This window comes from Cyprinus carpio, chromosome B1 (assembly GCF_018340385.1).
Source record: "Cyprinus carpio isolate SPL01 chromosome B1, ASM1834038v1, whole genome shotgun sequence".
Lineage (NCBI taxonomy): Eukaryota > Metazoa > Chordata > Actinopteri > Cypriniformes > Cyprinidae > Cyprinus > Cyprinus carpio.
The window spans coordinates 14,320,711-14,336,096 of NC_056597.1; the positions used below are offsets into that span (position 1 = coordinate 14,320,711).

The window sequence follows — 15,386 nt, forward strand, 5'->3', positions numbered from 1 at the left end:
TATTACGTATTGTTTTAAAGAATGCTTTCAGCACCTTTGTTGAATCAATGCCACATAGAATTAAGGCAGTCTCTGAAGGCGAAAGGGGGTCAAACATTGTGCATTAGTATGGTGTTCCTAATAACTTTAGGGTGAGTGTATATAACTTCATTTTATTTCAGGGATGTGATTCTTCTTTCAGTAAACATCAGACTAGTTTCGAGTTTAGTCACCGATAGCCTAGAAAACCCATTTGTTAGCCCAATTTTTCCACTTCATAAACTGCTGATTGTATAATTTGTTACATGAGATAGGCCTACAGCCATTTACCCCTTTTCCATATCGCCCATTGTAAGCATAGAGATCTTCCTATATCTATTTTTGACATTTTTGAACACATCATTTATCATGATATTAAACAATACTGGACGCCACCAGCGAGAACCTGCACACTGTTATGATGTATAACAGTACATTGTGCATTGCATTATGCACTGAGAGAAGTGATAAAACAGGTCCAGTTGTTTGAAATTTCATGTTCCAACAAAAAGAAACAGAATGAACATGAAATACATCATATATAAATCTATAATCTGAATAGAAAAATTATGTGGATATAGATTTTTTTTTTTTTTTTTTTTTTTTTTTTTTTTAAAGATGTAGTTGCTAGTAAGTTACTTCTGTTCAAGGTGTAAAAATAATATATAAATAAAGAATTGTACTCTGACTAATAATATTATTATATTAAATTATATTATTTATAATATTATATTACAGGAAAAAATTATTCTGCACAAAGCCATATCTATAAGAAAGTTCCAGATCAGCACCAGGTCAAAAAGAAAGCACAATGCCCTGTCGGTTTTCAGACATAATTTTGTTGACTTGTATATTTACAATTTCTTATTATGTCCTGGTGAAAAACTTGCTTAATCAAAATTTTTATTTTTATTTTTTTCCAGTTCTGAAAGGTTACTGGATGAACCAATGCCAGGTAATGCCTAACAACACAGATCAGACACTGAAACAGGACGCTTTTTCCATCCAAACAATAACAGCTAGGCCTATCAAGAGAATTTTACATTTAGAGCTGAAATGAGCTGTTCGTTAGACAGATAGATAGATAGATAGATAGATAGATAGATAGATAGATAGATAGATAGATAGATAGATAGATAGATAGATAGATAGATAGATAGATAGAAATATTTACCTGGCCTGGCAGTGGTCTTGACCTGATTTACCCAACACCAACATATCATACAAGTCATAATTTTGACATATAACAGAAAGAAGAAAAGTAAACATCGTTACACTTCTGTTCTCATTTTTACACAAAGTAAGGCGTGCTCTGTGACTTTAATCCAGCAGTAGTTTTCAAACATAGCCTAGATTTATTTTTTAAACCCGGATGTTGGATAATTTAACCCATCCACGTTTAGTTTTTTTTTTTTATCTAAGTCATACTGGCAACCCAGCGCTGGGTCAGTGTGTGAAAAGTGATTTATTAAGCAAATTAAGCGTTTATTAAACAATCAGACTGGTTTATGGACCAGTCCCCTTTTCAGTGCAACAATTCATATTTTGATGGATCATAATCTCATGCAATCTGTAACAAAAAATAATGTGATTTATTATTTGATATTATTGGAAAGCTATTGTTAAGCTGTAATGCGCCCGTGGCAAATTCACATGTAATGCAGATGTCCCTTTAAAAAGCGCTGGTGGGCTAATGCTATCAGCCAAACCTGACTAATCATAGTAGCGCTGTATGTTTTATTGTTTAGCTAGTGCCTCTTGTAGGTAGGCCTGTTGCCCTCTCATAACGTTATGATGGATGGGTTGCGCACTCGCCAATCCTTTGAGCAGCTCAATGTGATACTCGCTTGTTGAGCACAAAGGCTCGTGGATATTTGCATCAAAACCCACTCTATCATCTCCTGTGTCTCTTTTCCACCTACATATACACTTCTTATTAGACATTACAACTTGGTTTTACCTAGCTCATGTCAAATGGCATGCAAGGTTCAAAGTAAGTAAGTAAACAAATAATTGTGAATATAGTCAAAACAATTAAAGCTTCAGACATCTATGGCGGCACAGAAACCAAATCTGAAGCAGGTCTAGAACCACGAAAATGTGAATTAAGAAGAAACGTGAACTTTTAAAAGCAAGCATAGATAATTCCTGGTTTATCAGATTTTTTTTTTTTATCAAATGTTATTGTATTCTATTCTATTAATTAGATAATAATAAACGTGGCTCTAATTAAAAAAAAAAATCGCTAATTAGCCAGTTTTTAAATTGTCATCGTGAGGTAGGCTATATTAATATACTAATGCATAATTTAATTATTTTCTGAAAATCTTTTCATCTTACACTAAGTTATGTATAATGTGTATATAAACTGTAGGCTATAGTTAGGCTACCAATGCTACATCAAATATCGCCTATACAAAAAACTTTAGAAATTGTTGAGAAATAAATCTCCTTTTTTAATATTTCAATGTCATCCAAAAATCACAAACATATCGCAGATACCGGTAATAGTTAAGAATAATAATAATAATAATAATAATTTATGCTCAAACTAATTTTTTGTATGCAATAGTGTAAAATAAAAAAATGCTGTAAATTTAAATAAATAGATTTATCTCGTGGCATGCTATAGTAATGCATTTATAGGCTGCTGGCTGGATATGAAGTGCAGGTGGAGGCAGAGATGATGGAGGGACATGTCAAAAGCATAATACAATGAGACCCACTGCCACGTGTCAGTGACCGACTTAATCAGCCTTCAAGCTCCAGGGCTGGACAAAGCCACAGAGCAGCAGTCTGGGATAGGGAGCAGTTCTGAGGACATCAGGAGAGAGACTTCTATGAAAGCTGCAATAGTGATGGAGTACAGCTACCTGCCAGCCCGCTGTACGAGTCTGGGATGGACCTGTATGGCTGAGGCTTCTCGAGCCGCTGCTCCACGGGAGTTCAGCTCCCTGCAGTCAGCCCTTCAGTTTCACCATAACAGGTGCAATCCTGGGGAAACACAACCAGTTGCCATTTCCTTTTGCCTGGCTCTCACCAACCCTCACACTACATAACAGGTTGCTTTTTCTTGGCGCTTTAATCCCACATTTTTATTAGTATATCAAATTTATTAAGGATGCTATTATTTTTGTACTTGACTAAGCATAAAACAATATAAATTGACGGGAAAAAAAATATTTTTTAAAATAAAAATTGTAATTGATTTATTATTAAAAGATATTAATGACTATACTTTTGGTCTTAAAGCAAGGATAAATTTAATTGTTCAAAAATCACTTTTTGACTCAATTAGAATCTACGATTTCCCTGCTAAAGATTTTTACAATGGATTTACAATTTTTAAAATTGTAAATAAATACTGCTCTTTTGAACTTTCCATTCATCAACGTATCATGCAGAAAGTAGCTTAATCAAGATTTCACGAAAAATGATGTTTCATGTTTCTTAGGCTTTAAAACAACATATTAAAAATTAATAATTATTAAAGGCTCCTTATATAAAGCATTATTAGCCACCATTAAAAAATTGTTGTTACAGAAAAGAGCATGTGGGTGGGTCAAATGCACTTTAAGTGCATTTAAAAGTAAATATACTTTTATTATATTGTTTTTAAAACATACATTCAATTAAAAAAAAGCATTTTAGCTTCTTGTTGGTTATTGTCTTATGGCTCATTTTGGATAAATGCACAATACCCAAAATTGGCGACTGATTTCTGAAAGATCATCTGGCACCGAAGATCGAGCGTAATGGCTGTTTAAAGGAATTCGGCTTTGCTGTCATGAATTGCATTTTAAATCTATTAAAATGAAAACGGTTTATTTTTAGTATAAATTGTATTAATATTTTACAATATTGCTGTTTTTTACTGTATCCTATAAAATAAGAGCCTTTTAAAAAATCTTACTGACCCCAAAAAGGGCGTAAACAGTTGCTGCAATATAAAACATATACATTTGTGTTTAATTAGAGTGGGAATTTAATTCAATTTCCAGTTCATCATAATCTTCTGCTTGCTGAACGAGGCGTCCAGGAAGAGACGCAAATGGCGCGTCCGCTTTCATCTTCTGAGCGCGCGCAGCTGAAAGCGCTCGAGCGCGTGTTCTCGAACTCATTGTCAGACATCTGCACCCGAGAGGAGCTCGCGCGGGAGATCCATATGTACTGAAGCTCGAGTTCCAGGTGTCTGAGCCTTATGATATCATCTCGTTCTTCGGGACCTGTGTAATGGATGCTCTTGTTGGGTTCCAAAATACATTCAAGGTCCCCTATACAGCCTATTTGGCCTATTCTTATTTAAAAGGTTTTTCATAAATATATAATATCCGTTAATGTTGAATCGGACATTAATCTGGTTATAGCTGATTGCCCTCCAAAACACCAAAAATACACTAGGCTACTTAAATGTAACAAATCCTGCAGTTTCCCGAAAAAGGTTATGTTATATAATGTTATATTGTTTATATATTAGCCATAGTAGTGGGACGCCCCCGCTTTCTAATGAACAGGTTTGACTTCTTTAGTCATCTCCGTAATGAGTTCACAATGTTAGGAATGTTTTAGCACATATAGGATATTCAGGGATTGTGCCCTGACTTCTAGTTTTAAAACCGACAGTTTGGACAGGACCACTTTTATATTCATGACTTAGTGCACTCTGTTACTTAAGGACTAGCGCGATTCACAAAAAATATGAGTAGAGTTGATAGATCTACAGTAAACGAAGTCTAATCCCAGTCGTAATCCCATTAAATAACAGAACTGTGAGGGCAACACAACTCATCCACCAAACACAATGACTCCACATATGGGGTCAGCCATTTTAGACACGACTTCCCCAAACCTGTTGCAAACAAAATGGAAATAATTCATGTATTTAACATTAAAATATGGCGTACTCATAGAAGTGACTAACAGTAGTCAACCCTGTTGGGGGTGGGTATTGGGGTGTCCCAATACTTTTGCCAAAACTAATGTATCCTGCTTGAGCTGGATTTAATTAGGTCAGGTACATTTTGAATTTTGTATTTATTCAATTAAATGGGTTTATTTTATTTTATCTTAGGTCTTGGTTCCAGAAATTGAGACGCGCTTAAATTTCGGTAGAAATAGGAGCGTGCAGCCGTATTTTGGACGAAGTGCCATCTGTTCCCAGAAATGAAACGTATCATCTTCCAAATGACACAGACCTCCCAAAATGATGACAGTCCCCTGGACCCAGTACAGCACCCCAACCCACTCTTACCCTAAACCCAGACCACAAAACAGGACCCCAGCAGCCCCTGAGAGGATCAGGTTTCCCGACCAGCTGCCATTGTTTTAGGGGTCTCTTCTCTTGAACCCAGAGTCAAGAGGTCACCAAACTCACTGTGCAACGACTGCCTGCATTGTGTTGAGCGGTTTTTTGAAAGACATGATGTGCCAGTTACAAACATCAGAAACCCACTGTCCTAGATTTCTATAGCGCTATGTTGGATTACCTCATTTATGTTATTTATCTGTAAGGATCTCATGGCAAAATAGGAAATTAATAATGCCATTGGTCTATTTATTGGACAATTTAAAACCTATAATGCTTAGCAATTTTTTGTTCACTTTTGCAAGCATGGGAGAGATACTTCACATCTTTTTAATGATTTTATTAAAATGCCAAATAGAGACAGTGGATAGAAAAATGTGTCATATAATCAGTCAACATATGTAATATTTATTGCTTTTTGTTCTGGATGAGATGTTGGCTCCAGTTATTTATAATAACAAATATTTAGATTTACAACTAACATGAAAATGCAGCACAAGGCAACCATTTTTCTTGTTTGGAAAATTACGTGGGCAAAAAGAAAATTATATACCACTTTCATTCGAGCTCCTACTTAGAGTCACAAAAGAAAGCATGTGGGTTTCAACCGCCTAGTGCATTTAAAATAGTTTATTACAGGTTTAGTTAAAAACATAAAACGTGACTATTTAAAAGCCATTGTATTTTTAGGCGTCTTGGGTGTCTTATCACGCTCATTTTTAAAAGAGGTTATAATAAAATACACGAATATTTGAAGTATTTGGCACACACATCTCAATCATCCTTGGCTAACTCTTCCAGTTATTATGCCTTCGTTCTGTTCAGTTCATATTCTTACAATGTCACAAAATAAAACAAATGATATACAAGCAACGATCAAAACCCCCCGCCTATAATGACAAGTCTTTTAATCATCAATATAACAGAAAGCGTAAGCAGAAGTTAAAAGAAGCAGGAATTTTGCTAGTGTTTTGCTGACATACAATCTGTCCAATTGTTGGAATTTGATATTTTGGTTGAAATTTAGGATTGCAATCCTTTTCAGTAGATTTAAGAGAAATATAGATATACATTTAACAATTTTACATCTTCAAGCACCATGAAATGAGTGAAAAGCTTACAGAGGGTGCTAGTAGTTTTAGTTTGATTTATAAATCTCCTGTTTTGCACATTCAAGGGTTGAATAAGTACAAGGTTTTAAAAGCAGAGTGCTCAGTGCATATGCATTAATACTCTCTATCATGTACACATGTGGTAAAACTGGAAGCTTGGGATGCAAGATGTGGCCGACACTAGACGTTATCTAGAAGCCTCATTTCTCACGCGCACAAACATCACAGAAGGTGACGAAAGGCAACAGAACACATCAAAAATGATTTAAACGGAATATTAAAAAAAAAAAACTAAAGAAAGGGGGTAACCTTTACATTACAGTGTTTATAGGTGTCAGGTACATAAATTGCTTTCTGATTATGTGGGAGCTGCTTTGCCCACAGTTAATGTTATTCTTTTTTAGCAATCCTCTTAGTAGTGTGTAATATATGTGTTAAGCTTGAACATTGTAATGTAAAAGCACAAATCAAGGAAAGTTTCACAGGGATCATGCAATCTTCTTCTATTCAACTGCAGAGCAAAACGTAAATCTTAAAAACAAATTTTGAAAAAATAAGACGAATGGAAATGTAAGATCTACCCATTAGCAAACATGCTGTTAAACAGTACATACTGCACAAATTAAAGTATACATAACGCCCCTCACTTATCAAACAAGATTAAAAACCAGGGCAATGAGAGAAACATTTCAATCAAATCCACTCCAGTTCCATGTTTGCAAAAAACATAAATGAAAAAAAAAAGTGTATGGACAGTCTTCTCTGTATTTATTTACGTTGCCAGAGTTAATAGGCTCATCAGGCGAATCAGCTAGGCGCTTAGAGTGTTGCACATTTTTTTTTTTTTTTCTGCAGTTGTAATGTTAGTGGAACATTTGAAAAATAACGTCACATACTGCAAAGACCTTATACAAAAACTAGAGATTATTATTAGATGTAAATTTTCTTAAATGAAATAACTGGACACTTTGTGCTCACTTATGTTCCTCACAAATGGAAATGATTCAGTCTCACTCTACATTACAGTGCCCAGGTTACAATGTGCATTTCCACAAAGTACTGAGTAATAATCATGAACAGATTGTAGTCACTATGTAGTTAAGTCTTGTGGGGAAGTTTATAATTCCATTGTCAGTGGTGTTAGGCCGCAACCATACTCTAAAACAACAAGTATGTGGAATGTAGAGGATTTCGAAGACTATTGCACCATCAGTAGTGAGTCTATACTAAAACTATGACGTTTGAGTTTTCACTTCTTAAGAGGCATCACAAATGTGCACTGGCAAAAAACATGAAAATGTTGATATCTGCCATTTATAGAAATTTCAATATGTCATATTCCTGATACTGAAAAACTGTGCAAAAGTCATATTCACGCTGGGCTTTACTGTTCACAGATAACAAAAAACAGTGAATAGACGTGCAAGGTAAGCAAGAGCACTAAACATTTAAATTTGAAACTTTTTTTTAAACAACCAAAAGTAAATATCCAGTTTTTTGCCATTTTGAAATCAGGTTGCCATTTTTCACACAGGCATATGCAATAAGAGTGAAATGGTGGGTTAAATTTTTAAATTAAAAATATTTGCAAAACACTTCAAATAGATAAATTTTACAATAAAAAAATGGTATTCTTTTTTCAGTTATTACAGCTATTCGGAGTTCTTTCATATTTTTTAAAGATCCTTTAGTTATTTAATTCCTTTAAATACAAAATCCGTTACTAAACCCCCTCCAACAAAATGGTCCCCCAATGCTGAAGACATGTTATACAGCCTTGAGTTGCTTATTTAGCCAGAATACAATGTCTTTGAGGCTGGTCCAGTCGCAATGGCGCAGTAAATTATGTTTTTGTTTTTTTTGTTTTTTCGCAGACAGGGAGAGCGACACCCCATGAGCGCCTCCAGGTCCGACTCCTGCCGCTCGCAGGACGATTGAGAGCGAAGCGTTGAGCGGCGCAGCGACACTTGACCAAAGGAAATGAAGCAGCTGACACGTCCACATGTCGCAACTTATCGGCCCACGCGCGTCGCACTAAGTAGATCCGAAAGTGGTCTTCTTTTATGGGCAGGACGACGGTAATGAGGCAAAACCATTTCAAGACGAATCTTGATTTTTAGAAGTTTTATATGTTTTTATACACTTCTCAAAAATATAATGAGTACCGTTAAGGTACATATTAGTACATGTTTGAAAAAGGTACATGCCCCCACTGAGCAAGTGTTGTGAGGAGTGTTAACAGATACCTAGATATTATTTGAGTTTATGGACGTCAGGCATTTGACTGATCATCTATCTCCGCCTGAGATACTGAGCAATTAGATCGCACATGCTTGAGTTGATGAGTGACGGTATCTGCATTTGTTGTGTGTAACATTATGTTTTCTGGCCTATAATGTGCGTTATTGAGATGTGAGAGTGATGAACTGCACACACTGTGCGAGGGTAGAGTGCTACCGACTCTTATCATCTCGTAAAGGTGTTTTAACAAGTACCTAACAGTATGAACAGGACTCGGCTAGTAGTCCTGTACTCGTTAATCGTAGTGAATTAGTAATAATTAACCGGACTTTTTTTATCATGTACTGCGATAAGGGGTTGTTGTAGCAGCGCGGCACAAATGACAGTCAAGAGAAGGAGAAGTCCAGGAGGAAAGGAAAACCCATCAGTGTGTCAATGATTCCTGGATTTGGGACTTTAATGTCTATAGCTATCTGATCGATCTGTATGGATGAAACCGTTGTATAAACGTGAAATGCCCGTTCTTCGTTGGTGGTATGGTCTCTGGGATCGGTTTGTTAACCTGGAAGTTCAGTTCCATTTCTTTGTCAGAAGTGCCGAGCGTACAGTAGTGGTGTCTGGCTGGCCGACGCAGATGGAAGGAACGAGAAGCATGATAACATGTCCTTGAAAATATGTTTAGGAGCTGTTTTACATTGTACTAGATCCAGATTGATATTTTCAATCTGTTAAAATAAGGAAAGACAAAAAAAATCAATCGTAAAATAGTAATAAAACGACCATGAATACATTTTTACTTTAAAATTATATTTTATGGTAAATTCATTACTTAAAATAGTTACTGATTGTTGCGCTGATGAAATTGTCAAATGTTGTGTGTGTGAAAGAAAAAGGTGGTTTTTTGAAGAAGAATCAATACAGACAAGATACTATCTGGATGGTGAGGACTATTTCATATATTTTTTGTCAAATTAATTCTGTAAACATTTTGAAAATCTTATTAAATTGTAAGGTATTATAAAAACAATACATTTATAATAACATGTAAGTTGTTTGTATATTTAGGAGTAAGTAAAATTGCTAGCAATTAAAATTAGGGTTAAATTGGCAAGGGCCAGAAAGGGAGTTTATTCTGGGATAAAACAAATGTTATTTCCACCAAAAGAATGTTATATCACAGTACGAAAAATTTGAAATGAGGTGGTTAAAGACTTGACAGAAAAAGAATCTCATTTGATTTACGTATATAATCAACAAAATGAACTAGTGCCAGACTGTTAGAAAAGGTGTTTTTAAGAGTTAATTTTCTTAGAGAAGTCCAACAGGCCCCATAGCTGAAGAGAATTAATGGTATGAATATATTATAAAGCTAATTTTGTCATTAAGATCGTTTGATCGCCACAGATTTCCTAGTTTATGTATACACAGAAATACAGAAAAAACTTGCACATTCGACACAATTTTTAAGATTACAATTGTAAACACAGATTCAGCCCTCACCTCTTGATTGTTATGTAGTCCTTCTTGACCTATTTAAGAAGTCCATAGGCGAATTTGACGTTCGAGTTCGCAGACAGCAACTTGTGTCTCCAAGTAACCCTATTACATATTCACCACACTAGAACAAGTCAGATACATGATTTAAGAGCCTGCACAAGGTTTTCTTACGCACACACAGAGGGCAAAGAGTATCTGAAGTTTTACCGCCGATAACAACAATCTGAAGATGTGAGGAGTAAACCCCCAGAAGCTTTTCAGATTTGATCAATAGGCCTTTGGCTCTTGCACCCAGTGGATGTGCACAACTGGAGCAAAGCTTCTTTCCACTTACTGACCTGCAGAGGGCGCCATGAAAACAAAATATTAATGTTAAACTTTTTATCATTTAAAATTCTTTTCTTGTCAGGTCTTGGATGAAAAGCAATAGTAAAAAAAACAACGACTTTTAAAGACGAGGTACAAATGCAATTACAGGCATGAAAAACTTCAAAATAAATAGGAGAGTTGTGCGCAAAGCATTTAGCATGTTAATGTAACTACTGCAAAAAAAAAAATTGAAAGCCAATGATTATGCCTTATCATCATGGTGGGCACAAACTTGCGATCATCATATGCGGAACCTAAAATTTTTCAAATGGATTGCATCTTAAACCTCCAAATTCACCCAAAATTAAAAAAGGATTAGCTTTGGAGTTTTTGTTATTATGGGCTTTTGGATGTATTTTGGTCCAGAAGCAGTGGTTTTATTAAACGTTTAAATGCCTAAAGATGAATTATGTACAGAACACCATAGCATAGCGTTTTCACTTCACAAGGTTCCTAACTTGAAAGGATCGAAGAGTGGATTACTTGTACATTATGGTGGTGTTTTTATCAGCTGGGTTTTTGACTCATTCTGACCTGGGCACCCATTCACAGCAGAGTGATTCATTGGTGAGCAAGTTGATGCAGTTGCTAACATCTCTCTAAATCTGTTCCACTGGAAGGAAACAAATTATAAAAAAACCAGTCTCCGGATGGCCTGCGGGGGAGTACATTTCAGCCACAAAAAATGTTCATTTTGGGCGAATTTGTTCCTTTAAAACGATACTTTTGCATTTAAATTAAATGCAAGCAAAATCTTACAGACACAGTTTCAGCAGCATGACACGAATCCACTGTTGTCTGGGTGATTACTAATATGCTCCACATACCCACACACACACATGTATCTCCATGTGTGATTGAGTATGTGTTGGACCGGGAAGGCTCATACCTGCTGGGTGCGTGGAGGTGGATTGCCAACGTGGTCTCTGTGATGGCCGTGGGGTGATTTTGATGGGTGTGTCCCACCTGAAAACACTTCTTCAACAACGACACCGCGTCCTGCCAGCAGCCGCACACCACCTACACACCAAGCATAGGCAGAACCACACAACTGTGAAAGCTAAATCATATCACGCAGAAGATGGTTCATCCCATCCGTGCCAGAAAAAAAACATATAATGATCCGATCTTAAACTCCTCCACTCACAGCAAAGCCAAGCAGCATTTTGGCCAGGCATGCATTCCCATAAACACCCACACACGAACCTCCTCCATCCTTGTGGTCTGGCTCTGAGGTGGCTTGTTTACGATCCAGTGAGGCAGTTTCTTAAAATCTTTTGTCCTGTCTTTAGACTTACAGCTCCCAAGAGCCATCTGTATGTACAAACAAAGAGAATAAAACGCATGTCGTTGTGTCCTAATATTGCTGTGTATTTTTGAGTATCCAATTTGCCCCCTGATTTGAGTATCCAGTTTATAGTCCAGTCACACACACTTTAAGTATTGTACGCGTTGTTAAAGCTTCCATAGGGATCTTTACTATCATCATAATAACAATACAATTATGCATAATTGTACAGTGCAGCCTAGAGTATAAGTCACCTAAGCCACAACCCGGATTCCGTGAGAAGTATGACTTCTACAGATAGTCGTTAAGTACATGTATGGTAATTAATATTAAAATTTACCAGTCACTTCAAGGTATAATTACACTGTAACATGGACATCTTAAAACTACAAGTGTAACCGTTTAGATATCCGTGAAATTATTATTGTGTTTTTTTTTTTTGTTCACGACCGAAGTAAAGCATTAAAAAATATGTTTCCGTGTATTTCTTTTTAATAAGGCTATTTTTAGGTGGTCGTATTATATAAAACCCATCATTTATTTATTTTTGATTATTTTAAAGATATCACACGAAATGTGCCGGTAGAAGAAGTTTGGCTATATATACTGAACCTTTTTGTCCTCCAAATCAAAGTCAGCATGGCATAGCCCATGAAACTACCCCCCCAAGAGAGAAAGAGAAAAACGCCGGAAGAAGAGCAGAGAAATTCAAAAAAGGAGTCCTTTTTGTATATATTAAGAAACACAATATCAGATATTTTCTTTTTTTATGACAGCTTGTGTTTCAGGTGCAAATGATGTAATCCTAATAAAATTGATAATTAATGACAATTTGATTCTATATCTATATATATATCTATATATCTAATAATATATATATATATATATATATATCTATATATATATATATATATATATATATTATATAGCACACACACACCATCACACACACACTCTCTCTTTATTATATAGAGTGTTGTGTTATAGTAATAATAGCCTATTAACAACAATAATAGATAAAATGTAAAATGTAAAAATATACATTATAAAATATCATAAAATGCTGTTAGGACTAGTTATTTCTAAAAACCTCTTGTCTTCCAAATCAACGGTCATGAATATTTAATGATCTAATAATAATAATAAATAATTAATGTTAAAATTTGTGTTTGAAAAGTTACTTTTTACATGATGGTTGCTTCACTTGACATTTTACAGTCTATTATTATTTGTATTTTTTTTGTAGATCAAAAATGTATGAAACCAGAAAAAATACCTTTTTTTTTTACTACGTTTACTAAAAATATTTAATTATAAATTACATTTTGTCATTTAGGACATCCATTTTGACGTCAGGGTTAGTGTTTGTGTTCTTACCCTGTATAAAATGCGAGTGTGTGGTGTAGCTGTTTGTCTCTCCTGAGGTTCAGTTCTCGGACCATCTGCTGAGCCGTGACGGTGGTGATTACTTGATCAGGGCTAGAGAGGTTATATTAACATTGCAACCTCACTTTTCCAGAGCATCTGTACTTGACCACAAAACCTATAACAATCAACACCTGCATCTGTACTTGACCATTACACCTTTTCCAATGACAGGATGCCAGAGTTACATCAAAATCAGTAAAATAAATAGCATTTGACATTAAAATTGTAATGTCAAATTTTTACCGTTATTCTTTTTTTTTATGGATTTTGTATGTACTCCACCTGTGTGTAAGTCTGCTACTCTGGTTTGTCTGTGCCTGTTTCTCCAACATTTCCTGTTTCCTTTCCCAGTCAGCCAAGGAGAGAACAATGGTGTCATGTGGGGCTGAGGGCTGGGTGAGGGACGGAGCCTCTGTCATCATACAGGATGATAAACCTGAGGTGCGAGGGGTCAGTGGGGTCACGGTTTCCTCCAGTATCCGCCTTTCCTATTGATTAAGAGCTAATTAGTGGTCATTAAGAACCAATTAGATCTCATGTGAAACAGTTCAAATACGTACCTCTTCATGGTGTCTCCTCTCCCCCCCCCCCACCCACCTCTCTCCTCTCTCCCACTCCACCCCCACCTCACCCTCTCTCTCTCTCACATATATCCCTCATAAAAAAAAAGAAAAAGAGGGATTAAAGGTATAGTTCACTTCAGTCATAATTTATTCAACCTTATGTTGTTTCGAGCTACATTACTTTTATCTGTGGAACACAAAAGGAGAAATTCTGAAAAATGTACTGTTTGCCCTTTTTCATGCAATAACATCGAATGGGAATCATATTATTTTTATGACACTTTATTTGGATCAAATGGAGGAAAACTAGTTATGAAATTTAAACATTTTTGACAACAATTTGTACAATTTTGTATTATTTCTTGTATATTATTATTATTATTGCACTTCTACTTAAAATTTTTAAATGCTTACTTTTTAAAAAAGATAGAAAAAAAGTTTGTGGTAGGATTTAAAAAAAAACTGAAATAAAGAAATTCTTAACAAAAAATAAAATAAAAATGCAGTGCTAACTGAAGTAGCGTTTATTATTAGTATAGAAAGTATTCTGCCGCTTTCTGTGATAAAAATGGGAAAAAAAGGTTATATAAATAAATCACAAAATTGTCTTTAGGAAAATATACAAAAATATTATAGAATACAAATTATTTGTTATTGTCCAGCAGTGTATTTGATTTTCTTAGTCAATTAAAAATAAGAAATAAGAGAAAAATAAAACTTGTCAATTAAAAAATGTATTAGTACATTAGACATAAATACCCAAGTGGTTTTGCGACCTTTATGAAAACTGAAAGCTTCAGTCCTCTTTTATTGTTACTGCATGGATAAGACTGATCAACACATTCTTCAAAAAATCCTCCTTTTGTATTTCACGGGTATACAAAAGTCAACAAAAAGTGTGATAGATTTGAGAGAATGTGAAGGGAAGACAGGAACAGATGGTAAAATGCTAACCAGAACACAACAACAGAGAAAGATCAGCAGGTGCTCACTTCTCTCAGACAAACCCCAAGCTGGCTACTGTACCTGCAGCAGGCGCTCCTGCTCCTGCTGCCACCTCTCCTGTCGTCTGCGCTCTTCATTAGGATCCCATGTCCAGTGATCAACCCTTACATCAAGGTTTCAACATTATTCACACAAACACACACAAAAAAAAAAAAAACACACACACACAAACACACACACACAAATAAAAAAGAAAAAACAAATAAAAAAAAATCAGTTGTGTAACTAAAAATAAATTGTGAAACTTTATATATTTGGTCAATTTTTAAAGGTGTAACTTGATGTTTTTGTTCAACGTGTCAAAATTGGGCCTCATTTTTTATTTTGTGATTTGTTAAAGTAACAATTTGAGTGGTACTTTGATGTTGACAACATTTCTCATATTTAAGTTGAAGAGGTAAAAACTGAAATAAAAATAAAATCAAAACTATATATATATATATATATATATATATAAATCAAAAAGTCAAAAGTATATACAATTACTAAAACTTAAAATATAAAAGCTCATATAAAATATTAATAAATAACAATAACATAAAACAAAACTAAACACAACA

The 15,386-nt window shown here is 35.0% G+C and overlaps 1 long non-coding RNA gene across 1 annotated transcript; it reads right to left on the minus strand.

The window, feature by feature from the left end:
- Positions 1-13,265: 13,265 nt before the first annotated feature.
- Positions 13,266-13,851, minus strand: LOC122135875. The gene is made up of 3 exons (XR_006153711.1): positions 13,819-13,851; positions 13,541-13,746; positions 13,266-13,309 (listed from the first exon to the last, which is right to left on the minus strand). It is a non-coding gene; the product is annotated as an uncharacterized LOC122135875 (long non-coding RNA).
- Positions 13,852-15,386: the final 1,535 nt, after the last annotated feature.